Below are 14,826 nucleotides of genomic sequence, written 5' to 3'. Positions count from 1 at the left end.
AAGGGGGCTCATAGCGTCAAAGGGCCCTTACGTGTGGCACAGAGGGTTTGCAAAGGGGCATGCCAGTCCCAGGCAGCTCTTCAGCTGAACTGCCCCTTCCCCTCTTTTGCACTTAGTGGGGGGAGGGGAGCCACATGTCGCTTGGCAGCTCCCCGTGTGGGGATTGATCCAGAGCCCTTGGCCTTGCTATCCCAGTGCCTTCCAACTAGGCCACACCTCCTTTTTGTATTTTGTGTGCATGTGTGCACACGCCTGAAAATCATGGCTGACTTCTGGCAACCCCTAGTAGGAGCTGGGAGATGTTCAGAGAGGTCGCTGCTACCTGCGTCTGCCTCCTGGCCAGTGTTCCCTCTAAGCTGAATTAGTAATGAGCTAGCTCAAAGGTTTTTAGCCTCTGACTCACACATTTTTGTCTTAGCTCAGGAAAAATGTCCCCAGAGCAAACTAATTTATGCAGTAGCTCACAAATTTAATGCTATTAGCTCACGAAGTAGAATTTTTGCTCCCAAGACTCTACAGTTTCGAGGGAGTATTGCATCGCTTCTCGGCTTTTTGGCTGGGAAAGCATTCTCTATAAAAGTCATCTGTTCTTATCAGTTTAATATCTGATGCGTCCTTTATTTGAGGACCATATATTAAATGGAGGAAGTATTGCTCCTGGCCCTGGTGTTCCATGGAGGTCTCCCTTCCAAGTATTTGCAAGGGTTGGTCCTACTTAGCTTCTGAGATCTGATGAGATTGGGCTTGCCTGGGCTATCCAGGTCAGGGCTAGGCCACACCTCTTTTGATGATCTCTGCTTGGCCCCATATGGTTGGTGATGATGTCAGAGCTATAGTGGAATGACTAAGGCATTCCTTCTTTGCAGGTAGATCCCAGTGAGCAGCTGTGTTGGTCTGAAGCAGTAGAACAATGCAGGAGTCAAATATCACCTTTAAGACCAACAAACTTTTATTCAGACTGTAAGCTTTCATGTGCATTTACACTGCTTCAGATGAGGAATGAGGTACAGTAAGCAGAGCTACATATAGCTGCTGGGGTTTAGAATGCAAAGTGATAGAAAGTTAAAATCCAATAGCAGAATAGTAAAATTAGCAAATTCAGAAAATCTTTTATCTGGATTACATTAGCGTGAGAAACCAATAAAACAGTAACATGTCAGAATGTGAGAATGCAAAGTGGTACAAAGTTAAAATTTAAAAAAAAGTTAAAAGGCTGCTTTGCCCAGCGGCTAGGTACTTGTCCTGGGTGCGGGGGATATGGGTTCAAGTCTTACATTTTGCTTACAATTTTCCTCTGCTGCAACTCAGTCAGTCATCTGTTCACTTGGCATCAAGGAGCCACGGAGACTGTTTGGCAGTGTCTGTTTGTGCCACTCAGTGTGATGTCATTGGTCACTGCTCCATGATTCATGTATGTTGCCAGAGTTGTTAGGGACTGTACTGTGCTTTCTCTGGGTCCATGTTGTCTCCCTCCACACCACAGAATGTCATTAGGGAGCAGACCAGTGGTGCTACCATTCCAGTGATGGCTGGCCACCACAGCCCCAGCAGCCCTCAGCATTGCGTTTCCTGACTGGGTTGTCAGGTACTTATTTCTTAGTTTCTAATGGTCAAACTAAATGGGATGGCATTCACGGCTCTGAGCTATGGATGTCAGTGCCATTTTAAAGTGATTTCAGAATGCCATAATCCTTATTGGTTTTGTAGTGCAGCTGTCTGAGGTACCCTTGCCTTTTCAAGTGCTGAAATAGCTGTAGTTGGGAGGTTGCCACAGTTTTGGTACTTGAAAAGGAGCGTGCGGGGTGGGGGAACAAGTGCACCGTAGCCCACCATGCTGTGGGCTCAATCTCTCATTGCATTTTAATATATCTTTAAAATGGTGGTGGTGTCCATGGGTCAGATGTTATTATGTTGAGTTTGGCTAGGGTTGCCAGGTACCCCCTGGCCATTGGCAAGGGATGGGGCAGTAGGGTTGCTAGATCAAGACTGGGAACTCCTGGAGATCTGGAGATGGAGCCTGCGGAGGACAGGGACCTCAGTGGGGTACGATTCCATAGGGCCCACTCTCCAAAGCATCGATTTTCTCCAGGTGAACTGTTCTCTATAGTCTGGAGATTAGCTGTAATTCCAGGTCCCACCTGGAGACTGGCATCCCTAAGTATGGCCATAAGGTCCTAGAGTAAGGAAGATAATATGCAAATAGTAGAGTCATGCTGTGATAGTCCAGTTGCCCCTACTTTGTTCATTCCTAAGGTACCAAGTTATCTAGTTGCACTTTATAGTCTGTTAGTGAGATCAAGGACTTCTGGAATCTTAAGATGAGATGCTGTTGGTGCATGCTCTTTTACCACCTTAGAACCTTGACAGAAGTAAGTTCAGTGGCACTTTCAAGATCAACAAAGTTCAACACTGGGTACAAGCATGAACTGAGAGACTCAGCATGAGCAGATGCACTCTCCTTTAGATACGCTGAAATAGATTTTCTCAAACATTACATATGGGGGGAGGGATACCTCTTCAGTAATTCCAAATGTATGAAGAGGTGACAGTGAGTATTCATTGATGAGGAAAAGGCACTTTGAACATGATCAGAGGCATATGTTCTTTCACACATGCAACCTATAGCCAGGTGGTTTGCAGTTAAGGATTAGCTGCTAGGTTCAGTGAAACTGGACATTTGCTTCTGCCCCGTCTCTCATTGTCCCACATACCCCTGAGACAGATTCCTCCCTGCAAATAGATGAGAAACTTCCACAAAGTATGCATTTCATTCTAATTTTCTGCCCTGTATTATTAGGGATTTTTCAAAATGAAAAACATCTGCTTAAAATTTTTTACACCCGAATATGACATAGTGAAAGGTAACATGAAAGGTTACTCATAGTCTGAAGAACTTTTAAAATATATCTTGTTCTTTCTGAAACTTTTGTAGAATAATAATGCCCCCCCCCAGCACATAGTTGCCAAAACAACAAAAACATAACAAATACATGGTCTGATATCTTTAGGCTTATCTGAATTCATTTTGTGCTGACTCTGTCAATAGCTAATTTGAATTATCAGTGTTTTAAAACTTTAGTCCATGTTTTAATTTAGACAGTGGCTATATACTCTGTCGTGTTTATTCACTTTTTATGTTTATGTTTCTCTTATCTGGAAAATTCCTAATAAATAGACTTACCAGATACCTGCCAATGGTGGGCAAACTCCCAGTAACAGTTTCCAGTGCCCCATGATGCTTGTCTGGGCAGCAGGCAAAAGCAGGCTGGCAAAATGGAGGGAGGTGATCATTGTCACCACATTGATGACTTTCAGGGCAAGTGGTAGACCAGGGGTGGCCAACCTGCAGCTGGGAGCCACATGTGGCTCTTTCATACATATTGTGTGGCTCTCAAAGCCCCTACTGCCCCATTGGCTGGCTTGGAGAAGGCATTTCTCTCTTTAAATCACTCATCCAAGCCAAGCCAGCCAGAGGCTTGAAGAATGTATTAAAAGTTAAAGTTGTTTTCTTTCCCCCTCCCTCCCTTCCAGTCTCAAACTTCTGACGTTCATGTCTTGTGGCAATCAAACATCTGATGTTTATTCTATGTGGCTCTTGTGTTAAGGAAGTTTGGCCACCCCTGTGCTAGACCATTGCACCAGTATGATGCTGATGTTTTCAGGTCATGCCGAAAGTGATGTCATCACATGGCAACAAAGTTCACTGTCCTTCCTGCAGTAGTACATACCTGTTTTCCTCCCTCTTTTTTAAATCATTGTTTTTTGCCTTTTTTTTTTTTTAAGAAAAGGACACAGAAACCTGAGGTAGTAGAATGGATTGTGGCATTTTATGATGCAGGTTGTAGGGCTACCATTTTCAAATGCCTCACCAGATAAAAGAAAATCATTGCATTTTTTAAAAAAAACTCATCAGAGGGGGAAAAGCAGCCCCTTTACTGCTATGATAGTTTTCCATTTGCAGACATTTTAATATCAATTTTTACAATATGAACCTCCTCTTGCAGTCTTGAGTGGTACAGTCCATTCTATCACCTCAAGTATCTGTTGCCTTTTGTGTGTCCCTCATCCAGGGTTCTTTATCGTTAAAATCCCGGATTTCATAGGGCTGTTGGAGTCATGTGGTCACTGTGGTAGGTAGAAAGGTCAGCCTGAGCTGATTTAACATGTTTAATTCTTTAAAATGTCCCTTCAGGAAAAGGCATTATTAGGTCCATAGATGCTACCATTTGGCAAGTCAGCAGCGTGAAGGGTGAAGTGCTGTTTATTGTAGCATGAAATGCACATTAGCTTGTGAAATGCTCTGCATAAAACTCCTAACAAACAAGTCTCCCATTTATTTTCCAAGTAGCATCTGTGATTATGAAGGCTAGGAGGGCAATTAACCATGGCCATCATGCGTTGTGCTTCTTTGCATAAATTTATCACCATGAATAAATCTCTCTCCATTGTCCATAAAACAACTCAGCTGGAGAAGGTTGCCACGGGTCTGTGCATGCGGGGGTGGATGCAAAGCTGACTCCAGTGTGGTTACTGAGGTGAATAATGCTGAATGCTGTGCACAAATCTTTTTGTGCCTAAAATTTTTAATCCCTCCCCCTTAAATCTTTGCAGTGATGAATCATCACGGAATGAGAACAGCACATGTTTCAACAAGCCAAAGGAAAAAGGGGGAGAGGCCACAAGACTAGTGGAAAAGCAGGGAGGAAAGCACAGCAGCATCCACACTTAAATGTACAATGTTCTTAAAGAGATAGGCATAAATAAGGCTGCCCACCTCTACCCACAAGTGCCCTGGTTGAGCTTTCTTTGCTTTCAAGCTTGCTGCCAAGAAAATAAAAGAAAAAACCACCCCACCCCACTGCCCTTGTCCTTCTTATTCCCAACTATTTTGATCAGATCAACAGATAGATTTTAAAATGGGATCTGTAAACATACCTTGGGAAAGCCAGCATGGTGTATTGGTTAGTGGACCATCCTCTGAGGTGTGGTAGATAGGTGCAGGTTTATCTATTAGATCACTGCTCAGTCCTATTCAGTAGTCAGTATGGAGGGGACGCTGGTTAACATCTAATATTTCTTTATAGATTACAACTGGGAGAGAACACTAAGAAACACACTTGGAAGACTAAAACCAACAAACTCAGAACAAGACCTAAGTGAGACCCCTCCTATATAGGCTTCAAGCAGGTGGAAACAGAAAGTAGCTCTTGAGGGTTCACAGAGAGAGAGTGTTGGACTAGGATCTATGGGACCCCACTCTGCCATGGAAGCTTGCTGGGTGTCCTTGAGACAGTCATACACTCTCAGCCTAACCTACCTGAAAGGGTTGTTGTGACAAAATGGAGAAGGAGAGAGCATTATAAGACATTTTAAGTGCTTATTGGGTAGAAAGGTGAGATATGATAAACAAAAACTCTTTGAATTCGTTCGTCCATGGCCTGGAAACTGACACTTTGTGGGCTGCCTTGATGCATTGCACCTGCATTTGGATGCACATTTCTTAAAACAAACAAATAATTTCCTACTGTAGTGTTTTCTCCTCTGTATACTTCCTCCCCCTGGTTTGCAACTTCTTCCTGATTTCAGACCCAAAGCGATGAAAGGTTTCTTTATATTCTGAATTTTTTTTTAAAAGTGTGTGTGTGGGGGGGGGGGCGGAGATTAAAACAGAAAGTGAGGCAAAACCCTTCAATTTAAAGTATGGGAATGATTACTTACTTTAAAGTGGTATTCTTCTGTTAAGTTCAGTAACAACTTAGACACCAACAAGACTTGGGTGTATAAACTTTTGAGAGTCAAAGCTCCCTTTCCGGCTCTCAAAAACTTATACTCCGGAAATCTTATTGTTCTCTAATGTGCTACTGGACTGGATTCTGCAGACCAGCATGACTACCCTGTGAAACTACTCTTCTAATCTGAAACTCTAAACTGTAGTTTACCTGGCTCCTGCACAAATCCAGCTCTGATGAATGGCCTAAACTCAGGCCAGGAAGCTTTGTGGCTAAGCTAATAAGGTTGCCAGCCCTGTGGCTGCAACCCCCAGGAGTTTTGGTGGGCAGACAAACAGGTCTAGGGACTTTCACAAACACCATGAAATCACTTCTGAGTTATGACCTAAAAGTGATGTCACTACAGATGTTCTAGGAATCCCACCAATCTCTATGCTAATTACCATAGAGCATGGGAAGATTTCTCGAGCACTGAGGGCACAGTGACATCAGGGCATTTGGAATTATATTTTCTCATTTTTTCCCCCTGAAGTTCAAAAAATTGAGTGTGGGCTATGAGCAGGGCAGGAGTGGGAGACTGCCTGCCATAGCCAGGCAACTGGCACTATATAAGCAAAGTAAGCAGCAATAGCTACTCTCTACTATTAAAAGATGAACTGGAAATATATTATTGGAAATGGAGACTCAGATAATTTCCCATTGTCTCTTTTCAGCATTCTACTAAGAGTAAATTAACTTTATATAAATGAAAGTCTCCAAAATGAGGACACCACAGAAAGGCACACCCTTAGACCAATATAATAGCTATTTAGATTGCAATGAAATCCATCTGACTCATGGTTTTTTAACCAAACACATTTCAAACTCTAAATATAACAGTGTTATTCCAAGGCTAGACGAGGATAGGTTAGAACTATGGTCTTAGTTTCAGGGACATACATCTAGCGGTGGTCTTTTATTTAAAGCAAAAATCTCTACAAAGCCTTCATTTTAAGCTTCTATACTAGTATATTTGTTGCAGTCAGGGCTTTTTTTTCTGAGGGAACACGATGCAATGGAGTTCTGGAACTTCTTCATGGAAACAAAATTCTTTAAAAAAATGTTTAAAAGTTCATGATCAGCACCCATGTGTTTCTCCTTCATTTCCTTCTTGAGAGTTCTGGCACCTCTTTTTCCAGAAAAAAAGCCCTGGTCACAGTTGACGTGTTTGTTCTGTAGGTCCTGGATAAGGATAGCATTGCTAAGCTTGTAAAGATTCCTGCAAATATGGAGATGAATTAAGTATTGTACATCTATGAAGGGCTTGCTTACATGATCCGTTTAACCTGGGATACCAATGTCTGAAGGCAGTTCAGTTTAGATGTCCACTCTTTTTTGTAACAAAAAAAACTTTTTTTCATTTCTGTACGAGACATAAATTCATCAGATGGGGACATTCCCAGTGTGAGGATACCTTGATGGGAAAAGGTTCAGCCACTCCATTTCCAACTATCATATGATTGTTAAAGGAACTGAGCAAAGAAACATCATCAGGGAAAAAGGCGGGAAATAGCTGCAGACCAGCAGGATGACAACTTTGGAGGGCAGAATTTATGGCATCACACCTGTGCTGAATGCCCTTCTATTCCTAACATCGCCCCTAAAAACTCCAGGAATTTCCCAATCTGGAGTTGGAACTCTAGTGGGGAACTTGGAGAAATGCGCAATGCAGATTTTCAGCTCTGGCCCCAACCTGGTGGAACTCTCTGTCTAATGAGACCCAGGCCCTTCAGGACTTGGCTGAGTTCCACAGGGTCTGTAAGACCAAGATGTTCAGCTGGGCATATGGTTGAAGATAGTGATGGTTGAGGAAAGATCTGCTTGCCTCCTCCTCCTTCTCCCTTTCCCTTTCTCTGTACTGGCTGACCCCAATTGTCCACCTGTGATGGATATTTGGACGTCAAGTGCTTTGATGTAGTAAATGAAGTGTTATATTTTGATCTGCAGCAATCTGGTTTCTAAACTGTAATATGCTGTATAATTGTATATTTAATTGTTGGAAGCTTCCCTAAGACCTGGAGTGGGATATAAACTGAATAAACAAATAAATAAATTCATCCTTTGATTGTTCACATGTTGAAAGTAAATTCCATCGGAGATAGCCATATAGTTTCCAACTCTATGTTGGGAGGTTCCTAGAGATTTGGAGGTGGAACCTGGGGCTGATGGCATTTGAGGGGTGGAGAGGGCCAGCAGGGATATGCTGTCATACAGCCCACCATCCAAAGCTCCCATGTTTCCCAGGATAAGTGGTTTCTGTAGTCAGCAGGAGATGAGTTTTAATCCCAGGAGAACTCCAGGTCCCACTTGGAAGTTGGCAAACCTAGGTAGCCATGTTAGTCTGTTGCAGCCCAAACAACAAATTGTCTTTTGATACAAAACATTTTGTTGTGGAAGATAAAGTTGGCATCTGGCAAGAAGCCTGCCACATGCATGGAACTGCATAGAATCATAGAGTTGGAAGGGACCTCCAGGGTCATCTAGTCCAACCCCCTGCACAATGCAGGAAACTCACAAACACCTCCCCCTAAATTCACAGGACAGCATATAGCGCTCTTCAGAACCTTGGTTGCATTCAGGGCTTTTTTAGCAGGAATGCAGTTCTGCCTGGCTTGGCATCAGGGGTGTGGCCTAATATGCAAATGAGTTCCTGCTGGGCTTTTTCTACAAAAAAAGCGCTGGTTGCATTTATAGCAGAAAAAATAGTCCACAAACAACAGAAACATGAAAAAAAGTTTATTAACTTTGTATCCAGTGGAGTGGTCTTGATGGAATAATTAATGATACATGAAGATCTCAGAAGCCTTGCTTCTAAATGTAAAGGGACTTATTGGAGTTCTCTTAGAGGGGTTCCCAAGTTGATTCCAAATTTTATTTTGCCATTGACTTAAGTGAGAGGTGGGTTTGCTTACAGATGATTTCGAGTAGGAGGAATGAAATAAAACAAATAGAAGCCAGGAAAGGCAGTTTGAAGTGCATGGCAGGTCAGGAGCTAAAGGGTGCATGACACGGTCCTTTGTGGCTTCTTTTTCTATGTGATCTCCTTTTGCGAACTGGCTGCTCAGATGAGCCACGTCTACGCAGAGTTCAGGCAGGCTTTGCAAAGCTTTGGTTTGGCTCCATCCCAGTTGCTCAGCTATGTGGCACTCTTGCTACCATTGTGAAAAAGAAGAGGGAGAAAAGACATTCTTTTATCATTACATTTTCCTCTCAGTCTCCATGTTTAACGCTGCTCTCAGGATTCATCATTTGCATTTATGAGCTCAAAAGGAAAGAAGTTTCAAGACTGAGTCTGAACAAATGTACAGTACTCCCATGATCTTCACCATGAAATTTGGAGATCGGTATATGAGTTTGCATTGCAGAAGTTAAATATTGTAGAGGGGTATAGGGCTTTAACCACCCCACTACCTGCTTTGTAGCTTGAGCAACTTCTACAATGACTTGTTTCTTAAAAGAATGTGGGATTTTATACACATGAAGCAAATGGGGGAGGATCTGCCCCCATAAAAGTTCATTTGAATGCTGTTACTCAAATTTGATCTTCTGACTATTGGGAAATGCCATTCCTGGCCAGTGCTCTTGGGTTACTGAGTGTCTGAACAAGCATATTTGTAAAAAGTGATGATGCCACAGAAACCATGTCTACCGGTTTGATGCTTCATCTTGTTTTGGAAGTGATCTTGGACATTTCTAAATAATTCACCAAATGACACACCAGAGCTGATAAATGAAGCTAACATTGATTGGCAATGTGATATTGCATTAGGTTGCAATAAACTCATGATGCATTTCCTGTACAGAAGTATATGTGTATAGGCAATAGCATGAAGTAATGAAAGGTGTCCAGATCTTATGAGATATTCTAGAGCCAAGAGGAACAGTGTTACAGCAGAAACATCTATAATAATAAAAGAATATATATGTCTATCTGTTCATCCATTTGTGGTAGGGATAAACTGACCAGAAAATAAAACTAAAAGTCTCAAAAGTGGCCACCAGCTTCAGGATGATCATGGGAGTTGCAGTGCCACAAATAAGGGGATATCCTATACGTAAAAGTTTATAAAATTATGTGGAGAGAGTTAAGAGAAATTTTTTCCCCTCTCTCAAAGTACTATCACTTAGGGACATCCAATGAAGTTGATGGGCAGTAGATTCAGGAAAGACAAAGGGAAATACTTCTTTACACAGAGAGTGATTAAAATGTGGAATTTGCTGCCCAAGGATGTAGTGATGGCCACAGCTTCAAATGTGGATTACAAAGATTCATGGAGAATAGGTCTATTAGTGGCTACTAGCCATGGTGACTAAGGAGAACCTCCACATATAGAAGTAGTAAATCTCTGAATCTCAGAGCCAGGAGGTAACATCAGGGTGTAGTGATGAATACATGAATAAACAGCTTTAAAAGGGAGCTATATAGATTTGTGGAGGATAGATTTATCAGTGGCTACTAGTCATAGTGACTGAAGGGAACCTCCAAATTCAGAGGCACCAAATGTCTGAATTCCAGAGCCAGGAGGCAACATCAGGGGAAGGTATCTGCCCTGTTGTTGGCCCTCCAGAGGAACTGGTTGGCCAATGGCCATTGTGTGAGTCAGAATGAACCAGTAGTCTGATCCAACAGGGCTCTTTTTATGTTCTTGATGTCCGTCTGGTGTTTGAAATGGAAATGATGGTTTACTTGCTAGAAGCCAGGAACCGGAGGCAGCATGAACAGAGATGGTGGAGAATATTCCTGCTTTATAAAACAAGGCAATTTACTTAACTTCTCTGAGCTATGGTTTAAAAGCTATTTATTTTCTGTGACTGTGTACTTCTTTAATCAATGGTTGTCTGGGTATGATGACCTTGGTCATTTCCTTCCCTCAAAGGCAAGATTTCCCCTCTGATTTTCCTTCTTTTCCTTTCTGACTGAGCAGTGCTGTTTTCTAATTTTCTGAAGATCTATGGCTGCCCCACCTTCTCAGTTTGATATTTTGCTGCTGGCTCAGCCTAGAAACTTGAGGGAAGGGACAAGATCACCTTTTTAACTTAAACTTCTGAAATAGCACACAAGAGGCTTTTAAAAGTTCAAAATTAACAAAAAAATTATTCAATGTAGAGGGGAAAACAGGTGAAATCAGGAGTAAAATGCCTAAGGTAAATCAATGAATAACTCTGAGGTAAATCATATGTTTCAAGTATGGATGGACATGGACTGGAAAAATGACTGTTCATTTGGTTTGTGGTTCGCTGGACTGTCCGAATTGGTGGATGGTGTTGGTTCATGGTTCATTCAGTTTCCTGAACAGGTTTGTGGTTCATTGGTTTGTTTGGTTCGGGAAGGGGTAGAATGGCCCTCCCACTGGGCCAAACTTGTGGCAAACTCTTCAGCTGACTCTCCTCTACCTGCTCTCCAATTTTTGTGAGGATTGGATTGGGGGGCCATGTTCCAGCCCCCAAAAGCAGGTGCCCTCCAAGGAGTATATCAAGCTGCCCTCATGCAATCTAGAGGCATCCAAATTGCAGAGGACTTCCCTGGGATGCCACTCCAGCCTGAATATTAATTTGTAACTGGTTCCTTCCTCAAAATAACCCTTGGAACTTGATGAGCTGAGAATACACATGTGCAATTTAGTGATTACACATTTAAACAGGAATGTTTATGTTAATTGATAAATGTAACAACTTTCTGCTTGTGAAATGTATAATGTCCAAAACAGCTCATCTGCAAAGGAGCTCCAGGTGTGACTAGGCATCCAAGTGAATGGGTGAATGGCATCCACCTTGAATGGGTAGTCTCTGAGGTAATGCTTTTCCACCACCCTCTAGTTAGTGGGAAAAAGAGGGGGCTGGGGGGAGAAATTACATTGCGCTACCTGTTGATGTCATGCTCAGGCAAAATTAGTAACCAGACATCAGCCAATGCTCTAGAAACTCTATGGTAATATCACAGAGTTTCAAGAATGCTGGTTAAAGCACTAATGTCACATCTGGATTTTTGCCTGGATGTGACATTAGCATTCAGGTCAGTGTTATTACAGCCCCTTATCCCATCTCCAGAGCTCCCAGGGATGTCTAGTCATCACCTGGCACCCCTAGTTGCAGCTTTATTTACATGAAAACTGTCTGATTTTTCCATAGATATAAAGCAGATATTCCCAGTTTGCTCAGAGTTTTTCCATGGCAGAATATGAAAAAAACTGATCTATTTACTTATATGATACCTGATTTATTTCCTTGTTGATTTAACAAGTGAATTTTCTGTTGTAACTGTATTAAAATGGAGTTGTAAAGGAGATTGCTTTTATAAAGGAACAGGATTGTAATCCATTGCAGCATTGTTGTATGGTATTGCCTTTCATGTACTGCACAGTCTTCTACATTTGTAATCCACATCCTACTTTACAGTATGGCATGCCTTTTTTTGTTTGTATGGTTTTCTAGTTCTGAAATCCTAATCCCAATGAGCCTCGTGGTGCAGAGTGGTAAAGCTGCAGTACTGCAGTCTGAACTCTCTGCTCACGACCTGAGTTCGATCCCGGTGGAAGCTGGTTTCAAGTAGCTGGCTCAGGTTGACTCAGCCTTCCATCCTTCTGAGGTCAATAAAATGAGTACCCAGCTTGCTGGGAGGAAAGTGTAGATGACTGGGGAAGGCAATGGCAAACCACCCCATAAAAAGTCTGCCGTGAAAATGTCGTGAAAGCAACGTCACCCCAGAGTCGGAAATGACTGGTGCTTGCACAGGGGACTACATTTACCTTTTTAAAACCTAATTGTATAGCATCCTCTATCTTTGTTGTCTGACTGAATAGTTTTCTATATTTTGTCATCTAACATTAGTCTCAATGAGAAAGGCAGGCTATAAATGAAGTTAATTAGTTAAACAGTCCACTGCTATTAAAATCAATATATGAAGTGCCCTTCTTGGGGACACTAGCAAAATCATTTGGTAACTTAAAGCTGAACCTATGACAATTTAATATTATAGATTCTCTTATTTTCCTCTATATTAACTATATTTTTTCATCAAATGCAATAAATAACAAAAACAACTGCTGCTGTTGCTGCTACTACTACTAAAGTTGGAAAACCAAGTATAAAATGTGGTGCTATAGAATATACAGCTTTTGTCTTTCAAAATGATATTGTACAAGGACCATGTTTAAAGGAGAAGGTTCAACAGATTTTCCTATTTTCATGCAGTTCAGAATAATTGGCTGTTAGGAGAGGATTTTTTTTCTCCCTTCAAAGCCCATCATTGGCTAAATTTTTTTGGATGGCATCTGAAGCTAATGACATATGTGACATGGCGCTAACCTGCACATCTCCCTGTATGGAGAAAGGCTGAAATCAAAAAGTTCCTTTGAGGGCTATGCCCTGGGCTGACCCCCATACCTGTTCTTGGGCTGCAACTTTAGGATGGTAGCCTCACACCAGCTAATTCCCAGCAGCTCCATAATTCAGGGCTGGCCCTAGCTTGCCAGCACCCTAGGCAAGGCTAACTTCTGGCACCTCCCCCCCCCACTAATAATGACACCAAGTCACACGAGGGGCCCAATTTGGTGCCCCTAGAAGACTGGCACCCTAGGCAATTGCCTAGTTTGTCTAGGGGCAGGGCCAGCTCTGCCATAATTACAACCCAAAAATATCAAAAATATTGTGCAAAAACACACACTCTTGACTAGTATATACAAAATTAAGTAAATTATATTATATCATATAATGAACAGCCTACAAAAGTAGGCATACATTCATACAGTAGAAATTAAAGACAAACAAGAGTCTCAAATACAGTATTACAGGGAGGACCCCACACAGTCTCTTAATTTTCCAAAGAGTACTAAGACTCAATAATAAAGTTCCATAGGAGTCCCTCCATTGCTTGTTGACTTCTGAAGGAAAAATTCTTGCCTTCACGCAAACTCCGGCTTTGATTGTGTTCAAGCCGCTAATTAAGATACAAAATGGGCATTTGAGAGAGAACTTGGCTGGAACTTTCAGTTGGCTTACGAGGAAGCTGCAGGAGCAGCGGAACGCAATCAAAGCCGGAGTTTGCATGAAGGCAAGAATTTTTCCTTCAAAAGTCAACAAGCAACGGAGGGACTCTTGTGGAACTTTATTATTGAGTCTTAGTACTCTTTGGAAAATTAAGAGACTGTGTGGGGTCCTCCCTGTAATACTGTATTTGAGACTCTTGTTTGTCTTTAATTTCTACTTTATGAATGTATGTCTACTTTTGTAGGCTGTTCATTATATGATATAATATAATTTACTTAATTTTGTATATACTAGTCAAGAGTGTGTGTTTTTGCACAATATTTTTGATATTTTTGTATTCTATATATTGTACTGCCATTGTTCTTTTGCATAATTACAACCCAAGCTGTAGAGTGCTGTGCCCTTGACATCAGTGTATGCTGGGTCTCATCCCACCACCATCCATGTTTCAGGGTCAAACTGCAGCAAGCTCAGAGAACGTCTTTGAGCTTAGTGTCTTTAAGGCAGCCATCTCAATTTCCAAGTGGAAGGATGGATGTAGGATGCACCCGGCCAGAGACTAGACAACAAGAAAAGCTGAAAGTCCAAAGGAACAGTGGAGACAGATGAAGGAGATGGAAAGGGGTGAGGATGCCTGCAAAGCTGCCCAGTACTAGATCCTGGGATGGGGGATGGAGGTGGGCCTCCTGGCCCCCAGGGAGGACCTGTGTAAGTAAAGAAGAGTGTTACTCTGTCTTCTATGATCTCCCTGGTAATGCATGATAACCCCTTTCTCTGGAAGATAACATATTCTGCTCCAGAAATTATGAGCCATGTGATGAAAAGAAAATGCAAGTAGAAAGATTTAGTAACAGAGCACATGTTTTGTATGCAGAAGATGCTTGATGTGCCTAGTTAAGGGACCTCAGACTGCAGATACTGGCTGAACTTTTCTTTACTCGAGCACTTGGAAAGTCACTGTCAACCAGAGTAGGCAATAGTAAGGTAAGATGTGGTCTGACTTGGTATAAGATAGGTTCCTGTCTGTGTGTATCTATATAATAAAAACACATACACATACATACATGAAGAT

The 14,826-nt window shown here is 41.9% G+C and overlaps 1 pseudogene; it reads left to right on the top strand.

Moving 5' to 3' along the window:
• The first annotated feature begins 536 nt into the window (after positions 1-536).
• LOC132578688 (U2 spliceosomal RNA) lies at positions 537-653 on the top strand (annotated as a pseudogene).
• Positions 654-14,826: the final 14,173 nt, after the last annotated feature.

This window comes from Heteronotia binoei, chromosome 10 (assembly GCF_032191835.1).
Source record: "Heteronotia binoei isolate CCM8104 ecotype False Entrance Well chromosome 10, APGP_CSIRO_Hbin_v1, whole genome shotgun sequence".
Classification (NCBI taxonomy): Eukaryota; Metazoa; Chordata; class Lepidosauria; order Squamata; family Gekkonidae; genus Heteronotia; species Heteronotia binoei.
Note: the sequence above shows the minus strand (reverse complement) of the source record. Positions and strands in the feature narration are given on the sequence as shown.